Source organism: Cryptotermes secundus, unplaced genomic scaffold, assembly GCF_002891405.2.
Source record: "Cryptotermes secundus unplaced genomic scaffold, Csec_1.0 scaffold2524, whole genome shotgun sequence".
NCBI classification, from domain to species: domain Eukaryota; kingdom Metazoa; phylum Arthropoda; class Insecta; order Blattodea; family Kalotermitidae; genus Cryptotermes; species Cryptotermes secundus.
This window is the reverse complement of record NW_019735011.1, coordinates 1-5,943: the sequence shown is the minus strand read 5'-3', so window position 1 is coordinate 5,943 and position 5,943 is coordinate 1. Positions and strand designations below refer to the sequence as shown.

The window sequence follows — 5,943 nt, the reverse complement described above, 5'->3', positions numbered from 1 at the left end:
CGGCGGCGGCGGGACCTGCCACCCCCACCGGCGCCGGGTAAACACGTTACATTACGTAATTTACGTATCTTGTGACGACAGCACGTGCGCGAAATGTCATAAGCCCGGCAATGCCACACAACTGCCCAAGCGAGACTAGGACCTATCACCTATGCAGATCTCGCCGCTGGACGACGAGTTACCACCCCACCCCCACAAGCCAACGTACCTATACTGCCAGGTACCTATACGCAAATAAAAGCAAAAGACAACCAGCAACGGCAACATATCGACTTTCCCAGTTGTAACTCAGCCACGGCAGAGACTAAGCTCAGCAGACAGCGTGAGCGTAACGGCACAGAGTAACCAAAAATCCACGTCACCGACAACGCTACACCGAACATCCAACAATCTCAGACGCATAGAGCATGGACACAGTAGGAGTCCGTGAAGAGCCCATCACACCCCATGCCTCTGAAAGGAAGAAACAAAACAAAACACACAAACAAAAGCAGCCACCCAAAAAACAAACATGGAATACCAGATAATGCAGAAGACAAAGAGCTCAGTGACGTGGGGTCGCTCTCTTCCAACAACTATGGTGATCTTGAAGATATACCCAGCAGTGTGACCGCAACCCCAAGGTACAAAACAATTATAGTAGATCATAAAGCAATAGACATTTTGTGTGACAACTTAAGAGAAAAACGGAAAAAAACAAAAGGAATACAAATTTCTCAAAATTTCTCAAAGCCTGCAGGATACAGATGGACCCCAAAACAATAGCCAAAGAATATACGTCAAATATCACAGAACTTACCAACATGCTGGAAGAAAATCTGTTCCACACGAAAGACTACAACCTAAGAAGAAGAATGAAGCGTATCATTGACGGTTTCAGAGTTTAGCATCATAAAAATGAACACATGCTACACCCCGGGGGATTATAGGATATGTTTTAGGCCTGTTCATCATGGTCAAAGTCCAAAACTCAACACAAGAAGCATCAAAGGAGAAACGAAACAAATTCAACTTGCTTTGTATGCCAAAAGACAGAAAGCAGATATCCTCCTACTACAAGAAACAAACCTCTCTGACATAACAGTACTACCGGGACTCCCCTTGTACACGGTGATACAGAACCCAGCAATAAAATCAGGATCAGGCACAGCAATAGCCATACTCACAGAACTAAAACCCCATATAGTAATTCATTCGCACCACACCCTCGCAACAGGCTACCTACAAACATGCCACATTACGCTGTATCACACAGATCTCGGGCTAATAAACATTTACATGCCAATAAGTACAACCCGAGCAATGACAGTGTTTAAAAATTCGAGTCATGAGGTCATGAGGTTGGAACGTTACCTCTAGACTACGGAGGCCGCTTATGATTAATTGTAGCCAAGATTTGTAGGTTGTTGAATAAACCAATTAACAATCCGAACGGCGTCTTCAGTGGCAAAACACGTTACAATATCATATCATATCATATAATATCATATCTTTATTGCATTCAAAGATCAATCATTGGTACAAGACCACAAGATATAAAACTTGTCACAGAATATACTACGTGTATCAAGCAGAACGACATACATTTCATAATATGTGCAACAAGCGATCATAAAATAAATGTTGTCACTTACGTATGCAATAGTTTTAATTAAAATAAATCTACAAGAACATAAAACCAAATACAGAATTATATAATAAAACAGTATACCAAAACAACTCAGCGAATGGTTTAAAACAGTGGTTCTCAAACTGTGGGGCGCGACCGCCAGGAGGGGCGCAGCACACTTTCCTACAGATACAAATTAAAACTGCCCTAAATCAATTAGAAAAGTAACAAAAAATAAAAATACATATAGAAAATCTTGATGAGTACAGGCTTTAATTATCATGAATTTAAAAATAGCTAATAATTAGTCTCTTCACCGGCAATCATAAAAAGTGTATGCCAGAGACAGCGTTGATAGTTTGGCAGCAGCCGCATCCTCTTCCAGGCAGCACTGTACACGCGCAGCTGAAAGCAGTGACTTATGTCATTTCATTGGCGCCTGTTGGGCAGGGAGAAGGCAGTTTGTCGCCAGACTCAATGGTTATCGACGGGTATGCCTGTTTGATGTTGTTTTCTTATGCATTCAACGTTGAGTGCAGTTGTGCTGATTTGTTTACCTCTTGAATTTGACTTGATTATGAACAATTGATCATGAAGCATTTCCTGATTAGTGATAGAAATGAAAACACCAGTGCTCCTTCAACTAGTGGTGGGATAGAAGCTACTCGGAGTGTGAAAACGAGAAGGTATGATGAGAACTATTTATCTGTAGGCTTTACGAAAACTGTGATCAATGATGAAGAACGTCCGCAATTAGTAATCTGTCTTAAGTATTTTAACTGCAGATAGTATGAAACCTAATAAATTAAAAGAGACATCTTGAAACCAAACACCCGAAGTTTACAAATAAACCAAAAGATTTTTTTTTTGTTAGAAAGCTTAGTGGTTTAAAATCCACCCAACAGAAATTTGCTAAAACAACAAATGTGACGTCTAAGGTCCTTTTAGACTGTTACCAGGTTTCTCATAGAATTGCTAATTGCAAGAAACCACACACAATTGAAGAAACACTGATTTTACCAGCAGCAAATGACATAGTAACAACATTTTAGGGCCTCGACCTTCTCTATAGCAGGTGCCAGTTCTTTCNCAATTATAAAACGAGTATGACAGAGACAGCGTTGATAGTTTGGCAGCAGCCGCATCCTCAACCTTTTCCAAAGCACGTGACAGTTCTTCCTCCATCTCTGCTTTATCCAAGTCTGAGGTACATTTTTATGTGGATTTTTTCAATTCACATTTTTGATCCTCAACCTTTCCCATAGGATATGTCAGTTGTTTGCCCATTTCTTCTTTCTTCAAATCTGAGGTCTCTTTTTCATGATTAGGCTGTTCGCATTTCAGTTTTTAGGGCCTCAGCCTTCTCAAAAGCACGTGACAGTTCTTTCCCCATCTCTGCTCTCTCCAAGTCTGAGGTATGTTTCTGTGATGTGATTTCTTGTTCCTGTCTCTTCAAGTCTCTTTTATATTTTATTTTTCCTGAAGGATGTGATAGAACTGCTCGACTCCAGCTGTCAGTTCGTTTGTTAGTACTACCAAGTTATTTAGTTCCAGCAAAGGTATTGTGGTCTGTGTTTCCGTACTGACTGTAGCCATGTTTTTTGTGGACAACTCTTCCATAGCATTTTCCAGTCTTCCGTCAATCTTCGTTTTCTCAAAATCCGATGTCTTTTTTTCTGATGTAGCTGCTTTCAGTTCACATTTTAGAGCCTCAACCTTTTCCATAGAATATGTCAGTTGTTTGCTCATTTCTTCCTTCTCCAAATCTGAGGTCTCTCTTTGTGATTTGGCTGTTTGCAGTTCACTTTTTAGGGCCTCAACCTTTTCCAAAGCACGTGACAGTTTTTTCTCCGTCTCTGCTCTCTCCAAGTCTGAGGTCTCTTTTTGTGATGTAGCTGTCATCAAATCACATTTTAGGGCCTTAACCATTTGTGTAGCATGTGCCAGCTCTTTCCCTATTTCTTCTTTCTCCATATCTGAAGTCTCCTTTTGTGATATGGCTGTTCTCAATTCAATTTTTAGGGACTCAACCTCTTCCAAAGCACGCGCCAGTTCTATCCCAATTTCTTCCTTCTCCGTGTCTGATGTCTCTTTGTGTGCTGTAGCTGCACTCATTTCACTATCCTGGGCCCCTGTCAACCATCTCCACCATCTCCAACGTTTGAAGCTCTTTATAAACGTTAATAACCGCAACATAGTGCTGCTTAAAACTATAGACGCCTGACTGAGATTTTCCTGTATTGCTTCTTCTTTTGATGCTGCTTCTGACACGGCAAATTGCTTCTGTATTTCCAGTGCTGAAAGGCTACTGTCGTTTCACTGAGATTTACCTCTACTGCTCCTTTTGTAGCTGCTTTTAACACTGTAGACTGCTTCTGTAGCCGTGCTGAAAAGCTGCTGTCCTCTCTGTGTATCTTCTTATATAACCTAGAGTCGGACCTATAGAAAATTTGTCACTGTCCCTATTGTTTTAGTCTTTGCCTAGCAACAGCCGTTTACTCGATCTGCCTATCAAGATCTGTTTACTCGCTTTGCGTAGCAACATGTGTTTACTCGCTTTGCCTAGCAACAGCTGTTTACTCGCCGTTGCTAAGCAAACATGCTATCGTTGTCACATTTTCTTGAATGTGGGCAGTTTCTGTTTTCCAAACGCGCGACATTTCTATGATCAAAGCTTTCCTGCCACAAGACAAGGACACCTACCGACCCTACCGACTGTCTAAGGAGCTAAAGAGCGCTAAGGAGTAAGAAATTGAAGTGAAACAAATCGTTTCACGGATGCCATATGCTCCAAAGTTGGAGCAACAGGAAAAAGAGAGACTGTTGAAAGGTGCCTCCCAAACTGCTAGAACAGACCGTACGGCTCCATACTATACGGCATTACAACCCCCAGTAGTCACCGCCGTGCGGTGAAAACCTCAAATCGAAATCTTGTTTATGTTCAAAAATTAATCTGTAACCGAATAGACTTTGATTTGAATTGATTGGTAACCATGTTCGTTCCTTTAGACGTGTTTTACCACGCGCAGTTTTGTTTTACTATCATGGCTGACACGGCTGACAGACAGCCATAAATATCTTTGAGAATTTTAGAAAGGCAGTTTGTCACTTTATAATTACAATGTTTAGTACTTGATTTGATAAATCCCACATTGTTTAGAGGTAAGTACGAAACTAACTACACTGTTCGTGTGTTATGTTCCATTTTTTTTTTTTTGCGAACTTTTATGCAAATTATAGTAAACACGCCAGTCACATGTAATTTAAGAACTGCCAACAGTGCTAGTTTTTAATGATAGATACTGCTAAAAAAAGATGCTTTTCAATTTTTTATGGCCTTTTGTTAAATTTTAAGTGGGTAAAATTGTAATGTAAGGTTCCTTGGTTTAAATTTTGTCATGAATGTCTAGCTGGAAATAAGGCAGAAAGACGTTCTGTCATTCAAATTTTCACGGTTCTCTCTCTGTATATTTAAGGGTTACAGTACGTGTTAAATTTATGCCAAGAAAAATACGCGCCATGGGCGCTCCATGCAATACGTCTTTTAAAATGTTTCTTTATTATATCGGTATGAACTTGCTCATGATAGGATTGCCTGTTTTCATGATAACCAAAAAAATAGGCTTATGTTTATACATGACGTTATATTTTCAACAGATATGTTAAAGTAATTTGCAACCAGTTAAAAGGTACTGTATTTATATCAGAGTACAGAAATAGCATTTTGGAGATACTTGAGAATGTATAATTTATTTGTTGTATTATGGCTTATGTGTTTGAAAGTAGTATATGTAATGAAGATCAATTCTTCAGTGTACATGACATGAGTAGCATGCTGCCTCAGTTATTTTACTTAAATTGTGGCTTAAGTTGATTTCCATCAATGTACATCAATTTTTGAGACTATGTTGACATAAGTAATTGTACGTTTCTTATGTCTTAAGAATTTTTGACAGTCTTACTGGGTAGTCATGTAAGAATGTTTCAGTTCTCATTTATTTATTGCATTTATTACATAGTGAGACTATTCCCCAATCCATATGAACAATGGCAAGCAAGAACTTGGGCCAAGCCATCCCAGGAACCGCAGTAGAACTAGAAGATGTGTGATGTTGACAGTGTGTGTTCAGTGCCACAAATTCATAAAAAAAGACATTAAATATGTGCAGCTTTTGAAATATAATTACAGCACTGACCAGTAGATAGAAGGCTAACCAAATACACTTGGTTGTCGACTTAGGACTGACTTCCGTTCTGACTGACAGTTCGTAAGTCGATCTGGTCTATGTCAGCCATATAATAATTAACAGTATTTTTTAACCTTTATATTTTTT

At 39.5% G+C, this 5,943-nt stretch overlaps 1 long non-coding RNA gene across 1 annotated transcript; it reads left to right on the top strand.

Moving 5' to 3' along the window:
• The first annotated feature begins 4,352 nt into the window (after positions 1 to 4,352).
• On the top strand, positions 4,353 to 5,752 carry LOC117282690. Its single transcript, XR_004513527.1, has 2 exons — positions 4,353 to 4,771; positions 5,629 to 5,752. It is a non-coding gene; the product is annotated as an uncharacterized LOC117282690 (long non-coding RNA).
• The last annotated feature ends 191 nt before the right edge of the window (positions 5,753 to 5,943 follow it).